Here is a 15561-nt window from a genome sequence, read left to right as displayed (position 1 = left end):
TTAGTTTTTTTCATAATTACTAATGAAAATATGGTACCAGCTTCAATATTTTTATTTTAATTGTTCCCCATTTTTTTTGGTTCAACTATATTAGGATAGGCAAAATGATTTTTTAAAAAAATTCCCTTTCCTAAATGAGACATGAGAGTGAAAATATATTTTGTATTTTTTTTTTCTTGGAAATGTATTTATTATTTGTCTTGGAGAGTTAATTCTCATTATGTAAAATTCCTTCCTAAAATAATAGAGTAGAAATTAATAACTTAGAAAGTTGGTTATGTTTGATAATCATGTTTCTAAAAACTGTTTTTCAGATTAAATTGCACATATTCACAAAGAAGTTATGCCGAACTGTGAGACTTGCAGTTCATTCAAAATTAGTGGCTTCAAATACTGTGAGAAAAATATTTCATATTTGCATACTTTGTTTTTTTTTAAACTAGGAATATCTCAGTATCCATAAAAACATATGTCATAATGAAAGAAAAGTTAACACCTTTAGTTTTGTGTGAATCATGACTAGCCTCGGCTATTTGAGCATAAAAAAGTCTTCATTGTAATGACTGGTGTAAATAAACCAGGATCACTGAAATAAACTTATTTTAGAAAGATTTATACATTAATAAAATGCAACATTCTGTGGCTATTTTTAAGAGTGACTAATGAACTTTCACAGCTGTCTCTTATAGCTGAAATGGGGACAGTGGCCTGAGAACTCCTTTGATAATTACCTGTTGGACATAACATTTTATACTCTTTTTATATTCAAATGCAGTTACATGCAAAGTAATCCATTCTTCACAGATAGAGGCAGATGTGTTGCAACATAGGAAACCTTCCAAAAGTTTGAAAACAGGATCAACTATGTTTTGTATTTATAGATTTTTCCAGTGACTTCAGGCTAAGGTCTCTGACACAAGTGGAGATTGGGACTGGACAAGCAATTGTCAGGGAAGGTCCTTTCAGGAGACAAAGTGGACAGGCTTAACATTGCTTACCTCTTTACCTGTACCTGTCCCCTCTGTCTGAAGACAAAGTTGCTATAGAGAAGACTTACGATTGAGATTTGGTCTAAAGACTGGCAGATTGCACGACCAATTCTCACACTTAAATGTGCATGGGAGTCTTTCATGCTTTTGTTACCTGTGTAACTAACAGATGTGAGTGAGGTCTGGGATGTTGTATTTCTAACAGGCTCTCAGGTGCTGCCAAAACTACTGATTCTGGGACCATACTTTAACTATTGGGAACCGCCCTTTGAATACCAAATAGTGGCTCACACTGTTATTTTTTTTATTTTTTATTTATTTTAAATTTTTTTTATTGTTGGTTGTTCAAAACATTACATAGTTCTTGATATATCATATTTCACACTTTGATTCAAGTGGGTTATGAACTCCTATTTTTACCCCGTATACAGATTGCAGAATCACATCAGTTACACATCCATTGATTTACATATTGCCATACTAGTGTCTGTTGTATTCTGCTGCCTTTCCTATCCTCTACTATCCCCCCTCCCCTCCCCTCCCCTCCCCTCTTCTCTCTCTACCCCCTCTACTGTCATTCATTTCTCCCCCTTGTATTATTTTTCCCTTTCCCCTCACTTCCTCTTGTATGTAATTTTGTATAACCCTGAGGGTCTCCTTCCATTTCCATGCAATTTCCCTTCTCTCTCCCTTTCCCTCCCACCTCTCATCCCTTCATCTTCTTCTCATGCTCTTCGTCCCTACTCTGTTCTTAGTTACTCTCCTTATATCAAAGAAGACATTTGGCATTTGTTTTTTAGGGATTGGCTAGCTTCACTTAGCATAATCTGCTCTAATGCCATCCATTTCCTTGCAAATTCTATGATTTTGCCATTTTTTAATGCAGAGTAATACTCCATTGTGTATAAATGCCACATTTTTTTATCCATTCGTCTATTGAAGGGCATCTAGGTTGGTTCCACAGTCTTGCATCGATGTTCATAGCAGCACAATTCACACTGTTATTTTTAAAACATTGGACTTTGTCTAGTCCATACAAGGAAATCAGTATGAATCACTGGCCGGGATTTTGATGGATGTGAATTGAGATGATGTCAACACTGGCCCCTTTGTGTGTGATATACCTGATGAGGTACTACCTGCTGCTTTCTCTGGAAGGAATGCCACTTCTGATGAGCTTCCTTCGCCCTCTACACCAGGACTTGTTATTGTTGGCACCCTCCCTCTGGCTCCTCAGCACAAGCCTCCTTTGACATCCTGATGGCCTCCAAGGGCTCATGAACTTCCCCCATCTCCCTTCACATCCCACCCATCAGGAACCTCTTATGTATATCAGATTTGATTTGTGTTCTGCACTTGAGTCTTTATGGCTTCTTCTGCCCGACCTGTCTTGCAGATGCCCCACTTCACCTCGCTGCAAATTTAAATATAGAAACTTTACCTGTAGGGAGCTACTTCTATCTTCCCACTTAACATACCATTTTCCAATGTAATCAACTGGTTTTGGACAGTTACGTTTTATACAAACTCTCTGAGTCTCAGCTTGTTGGATTTGGGCCTTGAGTTGTCAACTTAAATATCCTGCCAAGCCCCTCGATAGCTGTGAACTATGGAAGAGAAGACAGTGGACAGTGTGGGGGATGTGTGATGTGACACTCCAGATTCTTCAGTAATTCTTTTCTCATATTTTCTTCCCCAGCATTGTATATGAAAATTTCAAACATGTGGTAATTTGAGAGAGTTTTACAGTGAACAATAGCATATTCACCACCTAAATTCCAACATTAACACTTAAATTTCCTTTATCGCCTACCTGCCCTTCTCTTTTATTCATCTCTACCACTTTACTTTTGATGCACTTAAAAATAAACTGCACACAAATTAGTTGCATGCCTGTACTACCAGCTCTGCCCAAGGGAGAGACAGGAATCTGCAAGTTCAAGGCCAGCCTGGGCAACTTAGCAAGACCCTGTCTCGAAATCAAAAATGAAAAGGGTTGGGGTGTAGCTCAATGGTAGAGTGTTCCTGGGTTCAATCCCTGGTACCACAAAATAAATAAGTAAATAAGTAAAAAATAAATAACAAACTGGCATCAGATTACATTCAGCATACTTTTTATTAACTAAAGTTCAGTCTTTGTTGACAGTTTTTACCATGACCTTTACCTACAGCGAAATGCACACAATCCTTATTTGTACATAAGTGTAACTTCTCAAATGGATGTATCATGTAAATCAGCCCCCAGCAAGGTTAAGAATATTACTTGTGAAAGTGCCCTCCTGCCCTTTCCCAACCCTTAGGTTCTTGTCTGAATATCTGCAAAGCAGGATTTATTTATCACAGTGATTTGTGATCAGTGTATTTGTTTAGAATTGGTGCTTTGAGTGAAGGAAAAAGAAGGGGTTGTTGGATTTGATCTGTTCATGCTTCTACAACATACATGTGTTATTTTTTATGTTCAAAAAAATTGATGCCCTAATCAATTTCATTCATGCAAGTTGCTTTCATACTCAGGAATACACGTGTGTACAATATTCTAACAAATTAATATTTAGTTTTGACTAATTTATAGTTTTCTTAGCTCTTGACAAAATTAAAATTTTAACAACAGTAGCTTAGAATATCTGGTTTTGACTTGGTACAGGTAGTTGCCAGTGACTCTACTGGCTCTTGTAATATTGTAAAAGATGTCCAATAAGATAATATAGAGAGAGATGCAGAGACCTGGAGGAAACCATGTTCTCTTAGGAAGTTCTTTCAACCAACATACTTTGTTTTTCTGAATATAGAGAAAAAGCACTTAGGCAGCTGTCCTTTTCCTGTGAAGAGTGTAATAAAGGATGTAATACCTCTTAATTTAACCTGAAACATAAATTGGTTCACAATGCTTTTGAAAAACAGAGCTCTTTTCCTTTGAGGAGCTATTGGAGAATGAATTGATCACATTACATTTTTATGTATATGTGAATGGTGAACCCACCATCTGCATAAATAATATGTACCAATTTTAAAAAAGTTACAAAGAAAGCTCTGTTCCTGTGGCAATCCTCCCCACTTCCTCCTGCCCAGTACTAAAGATTGAATTCAGGGTTGCTTTACCACAGAGCTTCAGCCCAGCCACCATTTTTTTTTCCTTTCTAGTTTTTTTTTTTTTTTTTTTTTGAGAGAGAGATTATGGCTATAAGTTGCCCAGGTTGACTTCTAACTTGTGATCTTTCTGCCGCAGCATCTGGATTTTCTGGGATTACAGGTGTGCATCCACCATGCCAGGGTTCCTGTGGCAATTTTAATTGATGACATTCCACGTTTGTGGGCAGTGGTTTCTATCAGCTTTGACTTCAAGCACTTCATAGATAATTTGTTGCACCCTGAGGTGGAAACACAGAACTGTGTAAAACCTCGAGTATCCAGACAGCAGCGTGCTGAAAGTGCCAGTTTCTCAAACGACATGTAGTTAGATGCTAAAAATGCCCCACAATTTCTTTGATTCCAAAAAAGCAGTTTTTGAATATCTGCCACGAAACTAGCATAGCAGAAAGGGTAGAATCAAAATAAATGTTATACTACCACATATAGTTGTCCAGGGACCATAAAGTGCTCAAATTAAGTTCTGTAGAAGTGCCATAAAACTCCCTATTTCCTGGGTTACTTCTTTTTGTGAGTCACTTTAATGGAATAGGAGTCTCATCTGAAAACCCGCACAGCTCCTTCAACTGTTACTGACACAGACATATTTTCATTTCTTACTGAGTACTAATTTATAAGCATTGCTGAATACAGCAATATTTAGTGAGAAAACCCATGACAGAGACAGAAATTACATGGTAGGTGCTCAATCATTGACAATCTTCCTTGGAATACTACCTGTAAATGTATAGGGATTTTCAAAGGTAAAACATTTCCTACAAAATTTATATATATTTTTTTCATTTAGAAATACAAGGAAACATACCTTCAGTTTAGAAAAGCGGTGTGTGGTCCTTAGAACCAAAGGGAACAAATATTCAACTATTACCTATTTAAAAATTCCTTTAAAATCAGAGGCTGACATTTTGTTAGAGGTAATATGCAGTTAACTACCTGTGGGCCACATGCACAAAAAAAGAATCGCTACATGCATATTTTCTCTATCCTTGTTTTCCAAGCCACCTAATTTATTGTTGCTTTTCCCTAAGAAAAAAGGACAGAACAATTTTTACCAATAGTTGCTAAAGTCAGTGATGACAAAAATAACTCAGAGCACTATGCTTTAAGAAAAATAATTCTGGGTGATAAATCTAAGCTTTTACTGGATTACAATATTAGTGAGACTCCTGATTATTTAAGTACTTCATCTGGTGATATCATTAGAGGCATATATTTGCATTCATTTATACAGTCATGTATTTTGTTACATGAAGTAGAGAATTATGGGAAATGGTGACTGTTTCCCTTTTCACTGGATTTCAAGCCCCAATGTAATAGAAGGACAGCAATTTTCTGTCCTATCATGTGAAGTGCTTGCTTTGGTTATAAATGAATCATGTAACCAAGAGCTGCTATTTATGATTTGATCATGTTTTCAGCCTCAACTGAAAATTTAAGATTCCAGGACAGAAGTTACCACAACAATTCTCCGTTGAATGGAGTATATTACCCCCTTTTCTATATACTTCATACCTGTCTTTGGAAGTTCAGTATAAAAACTAACCTACTAAAGCTTTCTAGATGGCTCTAAGTCAAATTCCTGTAGATTGCTCCAGTTATGTACTATATTGATTTATATACATTTGGGTCTCATTCTAAAGTGTAGCTGAAGACTATTAATTACTCTCTAATTATTTTATATATCACTCTTCTTGTGTCTTCTCAATGTGTAAGAGAACTGTTGAACATTTCCTTCACATTTCCTAAACTTTACTTACTTAGTGTGCTTTGGAAAGCCTTCATTCAATAAGGAGTATTGACTGATAGCCTTAATATGCCACTTGTCTCAGCAAATGTGATAAGCCTCATTTTCTAATTCTTCTATCAACTTGCCTTAAGAAAAGGATTAAAAGAGAATTATGTGAAGACAAAAAAATCTGGAGTTTGCTCTTTCTTTTTGTCTTCATCTTTAAAAGTTATTTCCATGTGTCTGGCCATATTTCAGTAATAGTCTTAACATTTAGCACTTTAATAATTCCTTTCATCTGCAAAGAGCCAAATGTTTTTCTAAAGTAATTGTACTTTCCAGAATGATTCTATAAAGCAGATTGGCCTCACTAATGATCTAGAGTCTGAGAAAAATCTAACACTTAAAGTTCAGCTTGCAGATGATTTGGAAACAGATAATGGGCCACACTTCGCCTGCAGTGCATCCTGGCCAGGAATATGGGACCTCTGTCAACAGCTGAGCTCTTGGCTTCAGCAAGCTTTGATGTGGTTAATGGTCTGGGGTGGGGTAATTTCATTGATTTATCTATTTTTTGTCCCCTAGTACAGATGAATCACATGGTCGAACCTACCCAATAAAGAAAATTAAAAGTAACAGAGAATGTTGGGGTCCTACTTTTTTCCTCCTATGCAATGTTATTAATTGCCAACTTTATGCAAACAGATCTGCCTCATCTCCTAACAAACTGGAAAGTCTGGCAAAATTTATAATAGTGATATCCAATTAGAGGGAGCACAATAGTCTCTTCATCTGTAAACTTCCTAATCATTAAGCTATCTCTTCCCTCTGTGGCTCCCTGACTGTTCTTTTAATCTCTTCAAATCCTAACTCTTTTGCCCTGAGGAATTTTTGCTTCATTTGTGATTTATGATTTTCTTCCTTGTTTTTTCCCAGATTTTAATGTGAATGTGATTTCTTTTTTTTTTTTGTTGTTCTCTCAATGATTTCTTTCCCTAAAGAGTCCCTTATCTTTGTCTTTGTCATCTGACAATAGAAAACAAGGTACATTTTGAACTAGTGACTCAGTCATTTGTCAACAGAAAATAGTATAATACTCACTTTTGCTGATAGGAGAGTGGCAAAGTTAATGTCAGAAATACAGAAACCAGTAAATAACCTCCAAATTAAGATAAACTTATCTATACACAAAGATATTATGGAACAACTTGTCCATTTCTGAGAACCATTAAATTCTCTCTTGACATTTTTGCTGTTATTAGTCCTGAGTGCTTTGTTAGTGAAATGAATTAACTAGAATTCTTTGTATTTAATTCTTGGGGTGGCCATTCTATATCCAGGGCATTGGTCCAGAAGACCAAGGTATACAATGCTAATGCTTTCTCCAGACCAGTAGCATCAGCATAGCCTATGAACTTGCAAGAAATGCAAATTATCGCATCCCACCCCAGACCTACTGTATCAGAAGCCCTGAGGATAAGGGACCAGAAAGCCAAGTTCTAACAAGCTCCCCAGGAAATTCCAATTAGGAACCCTTGATGTATTGTATTCTCATGTGAAGAGACTGAAGAGAAGAACTCCCTCTTCTAGGTCTCATGCTCAGATCAGTTAAGCATTCACTCGCCCCAGGGCTCCTGGGATGTCACATCACATAAACCATGTTATCCAGATCTTTTCAATTCCAATAAACACTTCTCTCGAAGAGTCTTAATTTCAACAAACTATCCAAAATCACCTCATTTCACCTTGAAATGAGTAATCTGTGGCTTGGCATCAGGAAGAAATAGCCTTTCTTGGTTAAATAGTTTCACTTATAGGGCCCAAAACCCAAGCTGTGCCAAACTAAATACCAGTTTATTCCCATCTCAGACAGACCCATGTCCCTAAAATGATGATAACTTAAACAAGTGTTAATGTATCAACTCACTGAAACCTTAAAATGAATCAACAGCTTATTCCACATGAAAGAAAGAACTCTGCTTCCTTTCCCCAACTGAATCAAAGTAAATGTCATGTCTACTACATTAGCCTACATTTATAGCAAATCGGATTATCCTTAACACTAACTCCTAATATGGTGAAAAATCCACTAGGCCACTTAAAAATGTAAATGTTATTGAACTATAATTTATATGCAGTATGTATCCATATCAGTGTTCACTGTGCCTTTCAGGAACACATGTGCATGCTGTTGTCATTACTGCTACAATCACAGTGATGAACCTTTCCGACACCCCAGAAAGCTCGTTCCAGACCCTTTGCCATCCACCCCTCCCAATCTGTTGGCTCTGGGCAATCACTAGTCTGCTTTCTGTTACTATAGATTTTTTTTTTCTTTTTCTGGGATTTCACACAAATCTTTTTGCCTGGCTTTCTTCCTTCAGCATATGTTTTTGAGTTTCCTCTGTGCTATCATGTGTTTCAGTATTTTTTTAAAATAAACCTGATGAGTAATATTCACTTGTATGCATATACTATAAAGTGTATATTTCCAATTTCAGACTATAAAGAGTAAGGTTCCTATGAACATTTGTGTATTTGCCTTTATGTGGATGTATTTTTATTTCTGTTGGGTAAACATATGAGATTGAAATAACTGGATCATATGGTATGTGCATGTTCAGATACATAAGAAACTGCCAAATGGGATTACAGAATGGTTGAACCATTTTGCATTCCCTCCAGCAATCACTGAGTGCATCCTCTGGGCCACTGGTATATGTTGTGATGTCAGACAAATAGCAAGAATCTTAATTTTATGCATATATAATGCAAATATATTTATAGCATGCATACTTGTAAGTATATAGCCACATGTATACATATACATATATGGATATATATACCTATATATATCTACACTTAGAGAAGAAGACAAATGTGGATATATTTCAATATAGCATATGAGGAAGCACTGATTTTTCTAGTAAAACACAATAAACCCCTAAATTAATCTAAACAACGTGTTTTTTTCTTCGTCTTTGTTTACTTTAATCTTTTTCTGGCTATTACTAATAGTCAAGTAGCAAACTTCAAAGAAAAAGAATAGAAACTGTGTTATGAGGAAATTGTTATTAAATTTTCCCCCGGCAGAGAAAAGATAACACTCTATCTTTTGGGTCTGTGACCTCTGTTATCACACCATGAAAAGTTTAAGAGGGCAACAGGTATAAACAGATTAAACTGAGGTAGAAGGATCATATGGGGAGCACAGAAATGGATTGGTGCGCAGAGATGGAAGAGGGGTTTTCAAGGCATGGTCAGCACCCAGAAATCAAATATTGAATCCAATGAAGTTCCTGGAACCAGTAGATGTAGCCTCATGGAGACAGCAAGGCTGGGCTTTCTGTGTATGACAATGTGACACCAAGCAGAATGTGAAACCTCCAATAGAAGTAAAAGCAGCATGCTGTAGGAGAAGAGAGTGACTAATTTTATCCCTGGGGTGGGGAGTGGAAAATTGGAAGAAAGCTTCTAGAAAAAGCAGCTGGCGGGGGACAGGAGAGCAGAGTAATAAAAACATCTATCTGTATGAAATGCTGGTATTGTTGAACAGTGCTTCTGGGGATTGGGAACAGAATATATGGCTAGATGGTTTGTTTTACAGATTTTTATCCTAAAGGTATAATGACTGGTTTACCTGCTGCTGCTAATTTATGTCATATAGCAAGCAAAGTCCCTGGGACCGGACTGAGCCAGGGGCAAGGTGCTGGTATAAATTTCAGTGACTCATCTCTTGAGTTTAAAAATAGCAGAAGGCTGGGGTCAAAGTAGTAGTCATGGGAGGAAGTCTTTTTGACACATGTTCTCCTTGAAAGCAAACTTAGCACCAGTATACATAATTCATTTTCTCAAGCCGGAGTGGGGACTGTGGTGCAGAGGGATAAGGGTGGGAAGTGGGAAGTGAGCTTGCATCACATCATGAAGGACATTATATTATAAGCAGAGAGACTGTGATTTTGTACTACAGGGCTTTGGGCGTACCCTTGGTCATTATCAAAGGTATTCTAGTGGGGTATGTGGACGGGCTCAGAGGCTCTTAACAAATTAACTTTCTAGATTTCAGCTTTTATGTGTAATTGAGAATGTATCTGCCCTTTCTTTTACAGAAGGAAGGTGTTTCTTGCGTCTCTCCAAAATCTTAATATAGTTAATTGCCCTATGGCATAAAAAGCTTATAACAAAATTGCATATATATTTGGATCATCAGTTGATAATAATTAAAAATAATTTTGATGTTGTATCACGGTCTATGGACATGAAACTTAAAAGAGGCACAGAGGTTAGGAGTCAGTGATATTTAGCTACCAACTAGATGTAGGGGAATAAGTAGAATAAATTCAGGAATGCCTCCAGTGTTTCTGACTTGGTCACTAGATGGAGATGGAGCCTTTTACCAAGGTGAGGGTCAAAAGTATGATTGTGGTAGGCAGAATAATGAGCTCCTTAAAGATTCCAAATCTTAATCCCTAGAATTTGCAAGAGTTATCCAACATGGAAAAAAGGACCTTGGAAATGTGATTTTTGACAAATGACCTTGAGATGGAGAGTTTATCCTGAATCATTTGGGTGGAATTTTTCTGGATTGGAGTATCCCTTATCATATTTCTTTAATAAAGAAGTGGCTAAAGAAGCATAACTGATTGTTGTCAAGTTGAGAATGAGAAAGCACGCACAAGAGAGCGAGGGTGAGCTGGGATGTCAAAAGGAACAGCAGGAGGGATCCAAAGCATGAAAGAGCCTTGGGAAATTGACTCACCACTGCTGGCTTTGAAGATGATGGAAGGGGGCCATGAACCAAGGAACATGAGTGGCCTCTAGAAGCCGACACTATCAAGGAGACAGATGACTCCCTAGAGCCTCCAGAAAGGAAGGAAATCCTCCTGACACCTTGAGTTTAGCCTAGTGAGACCCGAGTTGGACTTCTGACCTGTAGTATTGTAGGAGAATGAATTCATGTTGTTTTTAGCCATTAGTTTGTGGATTTTGTACAGTAGCACTAGAAAACTAACATAGAAGGTGGGTTTGTCCAGATTTTTTTTCTCTTAAAGTGCTTTGAATTAAACCCAGAGCCTTGTGCATGCATTTTAGCAACACATTCTCTACCACTGGGCTACATCCCCACTGCCAGATTTGCCTAGCTTTTTCAAACAGAAGAGAGACAAATCTGGTGGGATACTTGATATTGTTAGATGTGCTAAAGGTTAGCGTTCTAGCCTTCTTGGGGATGTTAGTCTCTGAGTACATGCTTGCTTTATTGGAAGACAGAATGCTGTTATGAAGGAGCATTCTATTTTAGGCTTACTTGTTTTCAATTCTTTATACTTTATTCTCATCCTCAAAACCTGAGATTGGAATAGATGATCTCAGGTTCCCTTCAGCTTGAAACTTCTGAAAACATTTGCCGTAGATAAAATAAAACATTCTACTACCTAATTCAGTCACTTCTCTAATGAGTAAAATAAGGAGAAATATGTGGAAGGATTATTGGTAAACATTCACTGTAAAACACAAGCATGTGGTATGTTTCAAGTACCTCCTTTAGAAATGTAGCATCCTTAATATTAGCCATAAATCAACATGTGCCCAGGAATTTCCATCTTGAAACATTTCACTCTGCATTGAATTAAGTGGAATAGAAGGTTCTGAAGAGAAGCCGGTATTTTCCAATAATCTTGTGTCCTTAAATATTCATCATCATCATCATAAAAAAAAACAACTTCCTCTGTCTTGGTATCACTATGGGTATTAAATAGAATGATCTGTACAGTTGTCAAAGCCTTTCTTCATAAGCACTAGCAACTCTTTGTTCAGAGATGTAAGTCTCACAGGTAGACTCAGCCCTTTGATGGAGAATTTTTCCATTATGAAGCTGATGCTACTGTTTGAGTCCCGCACATTGGGCATTTGTTAGGTAATGATTGTGTGTGATTGCTGCACAGAAGAATGCACACTGAAGTCAGTTCTGTAGGACTACTTCTTGCCCAATTTAGCATAAATAAGGTTCCAACTGAAAATCTCCTTCTGCACAGGGGGAAAAGTATAATTTATAAAGTGCTGCTATCTTTAACACAAAGGTGGGCACTCTTGCTAATCTGAGGGGTAGAGTGCAATCAGAGCTGACACATGGACCATGCAGGTCATTTCAGAGTTGTCATCTCATTTCCTGGTGGGGAGGACGGGTTCATGCCATTTCTCACCTATTTGAGCACTCCTGGTACAAATTCTGGAGATAAAAGTTTACATGTCTCCTAAGAATTATCTCATTAAAAGAGAGTTTGGAATGTGATTTCCTGTGGATCAGCTGTTGCTGTAATACCCTGGAAAATTTTTTTTCTAACAAAATTAAGCACTTGGACACTAATTGATCAAATGCCCTTGAATTTGTTATGCAGATATGGTCTTGCCAAATGCTATGGTGAGACTTGTGGAGATAATAAGTGTGAGTTAGGCACTTGCACTGCAGGGCCCATATGTTGTCTGATTGTCTTGCTGGAAAAGTTCTTTGAAAATTATGACCTTGATCATGCTTTAAATAGCTGACCAGAGTGTTGCAGAGAGTTGCTGTTTGTGAATGGCCATCAAATGTCTTTGGCCACACCTATCATGTGCAGCTCTCTTGCACTAACATTCTGCACCATACATTAGTCTTTTCAAGAGATGCTGGTGCTAATCCAATTAATTTCTGCAAACAGACTGCAGCTGTCATGGGATGTCTGCCATTAGAGACTTGGGGTGCCAACCATCATTTTCCCTTTGCCCTGTTAAGCACCAGTCAAGGCGTATCTTATAGTAAGTCTTGAGAATGCCGGACAATCAAAGAAGTGGTTCCTGGAGGACTATTTGGTTGAGTGATTTTCCCCTAAACTGCCTGAGTCTCTCTGTCTTATCATTTTGAGCTGCTGTAACCAAATACTGCATACCTGAACACTTGATAGCCTAAACCACACACGTGTTTCTCACAGTTCCAGAGGCTCATGGTGCCTTGCTGAGCCTGGTGAGGGTTCTCTTCCTGGTGTGTTGAGAGCCATCTTCCTGTTTTGTCCTCACCTGGCACTGGGGTGATAGGTGAGAATGATGAAGTAAGAAGTGTGTGTTCATCTCCCTCTCCTTATTTCCATCATAATGCTCCACCCTCTTGTGCTAATCTAGCCCTCATTATCTCCCAAAAGTCCAGCCTGCAAATACTGTCACACTGGGGATTGGGAAGTTGACATGTATGTTGAGGGGACCCAAATATTCAATTGTAGCAGTATTACTAGGATAACAAAATGTGAAAAATAATAACAATTCTATAAGAGTTTCTTAGAATAATACTAACAACGTAGTATTCCCCACAGTTTGCACATTCATCTTCCCTGATTGCTTCCCTCCCCCCTTCCTTCCTTTTCCTCTTCTCCCATCCCCTCTCTTCCCTTCCCTTTCTAAAGGAATTAGATCAGTATTAGGGGGATTTGAGAATTAATTTCAGATCTGGTTCTAACTCTTAAAATGATTTTAAGGAAAGGAAGAGTAGAATAAGAACAAGATTTTAAGAAGGGTGACAAAACAGTAGTGGGGGTGTTTTTGTCTTTTTTCTTCTTTATTTATAGCATCTTATTTATACCCCATAGAAAATGTTCAAAAACTAAATTTTATATAAATGACTTGATCATGAGAGTAGGGTTTTTTTTCCACTTTTTTATTTGTTCTTTGTAGATACACATGACACCAGACTATATTTTGACATATTATACATATATGGAGTATAACCTATTCTAATTAGGATCCCATTCTTGTGGTTATACATGATATGGCATTTCACAGGTCACGTATTCATTTATGAATATAGGAAAGTTATGTTTGATTCATTCATCATTATTATAGCAATAAAAATCTCCTTGTTGAAGGGTTGGTTATTGTTTGTCTTTAAAAAGTCCTTCATCTCTGGGCTTTGTGCTCCTAGCTAGCTGCCAGCTCTTGCTTTACCCACTTGAAGTGTATAATGGGTTCAGAGTTCTTTTTCATCCTTAGGAAATCAATCTCCTGCATCTGGGACTCTGATATTAAAACAAACTTTTAAAGTTGGTTGGGCTGGAAGCCACCCATTATACTAGAACAAAGTGCCTAAGGAAGACATATTATTTCCTTTGGACTGTAAGTGAAGGTTGGTAAGAATTTGCCCAGTCATCCCTAGGTCGACCCAAGTCTCAAAAACCTGGGCATCCATGGGTTGTTGAAGAAGATACATGTGTGATATTTATTGGGTGCAGAGCTGGGCAGGTTGCTGGTTTCTAAAGTGACTAGAGCTCCTAATGGAAGTAGAGATGGAAATTCTTCCTTGTAACCATGGGTAAAAGAGAAGTATGATCTCCTAGATGCTTAAAATTAAGTATTAGAGCAGTATTAAAAGGACTATCAAGCTAAAGAGGTCTATTCAGAATGATGGTCTGGTTTAATTTATTATTATTTTTAACTTCTCTTGTTTGTAATTGCAATTAGAAAGTGCTGTGCAGTGTTGTAAGTGGTTCTTTAATGGTTTTTGGAAATAACTTCTATAGATGTTAAAAGTAGGCAAATTGAATTAGAGAAAATGGAAAACATTTTCTTATTTATGTGTGTTATTCAAGAGCATTTTCATTTCAAATTGGATGTTCTGATACATAAGGGTAAATCTTAGGTTGAACTACATGAAATTACTATTTTTCTTAGCCAAAACAATTGAATACTAACAATTTTGTAGCTTTTTGTCATTTATATGGCTATACCCTTGATCATGCTAATTAGAGACTAATGGATTTATCCATGAAGCTATTTAAAAAACAAGTCTGTAGTAAATACATTTGTAAACTGAAGAATCTGCTTCTACACGCACTGTCTTCCTTCTTAACATTTTTGAAAATTCAGATTTTCCATTATTGAGTTCCTTTTAAGAAAATTAAAATTAATTAAAAAAAAATCTAAAGTTCTGAATGTATCAGAATATGGGAAGTTTCAAAGAAGCAATGGAGTTGAAGGCAGAAGGCATTCTATTCTAGAGGACATTGACTCTTAAGACCCAGCATCCTCTGTACAATCTTTGGTCAAAGATGGTCTTACTGTTATTGTGGTGATGGAAAGAAATGGATAAGGGATCAATACCCTCTATGTTCTTTTGTGTCCTCTTGCATTTGAGTAGATTGCTTTATTTGGCTCAGATTGAGCTGAAGGTATACATGTTTTCTTCATCTTAGAAAGCATTTCCTTCGTATGTAGGGGGAAAGTTCTCACCATGGTAGACTCCATGTCCTGATGTCATTGAAAGTGCTATATTTGGGAAGCCGTCTAAGGTTTCTTTATTCCTAAAAATGAATCAGATCAATAACATTGTTGTGATCATGGGTTTCATGTTGTGTTTTGAAGTTTAAATTTGTATCACAAAAATTTGAGGGTCCTGATTCAGCATCCTGCCTCAGAAACAAAGCAAAACACCCTGAATTTTTTTTATGATTAGAAGGCAGTATTTTTATGCAACTCATTGACCTTTAAAGAAATAGAACATTAGCACTATCCACCAATTTATAAGCTGTGTCAGGTGATTTTTATCTATCTTTTGTCACACATACACACACACACACACACACACAATTCTAAGCCCTGTCTTTGTTAGTAAAAACAGTACCTTGACAGTTGCACCTGTTAATTTATGTAATGTTTGCCCTACTTCAAAACATTCTTTTT

At 37.1% G+C, this 15561-nt stretch overlaps 1 protein-coding gene across 10 annotated transcripts in view; it reads left to right on the top strand.

The window, feature by feature from the left end:
- The window catches only part of Plcb4 (phospholipase C beta 4), a 381354-nt gene that overhangs the window by 97350 nt on the left and 268443 nt on the right, over positions 1 to 15561 (top strand). The gene's annotated exons all lie outside the window — the stretch shown is intronic.

The sequence above is a fragment of the Marmota monax genome, unplaced genomic scaffold (genome assembly GCF_021218885.2).
Source record: "Marmota monax isolate L192 unplaced genomic scaffold, Marmota_monax_Labrador192_F-V1.1 WCK01_AAM20220418_F8-fsc00014, whole genome shotgun sequence".
Lineage (NCBI taxonomy): Eukaryota > Metazoa > Chordata > Mammalia > Rodentia > Sciuridae > Marmota > Marmota monax.
Note: the sequence above shows the minus strand (reverse complement) of the source record. Positions and strands in the feature narration are given on the sequence as shown.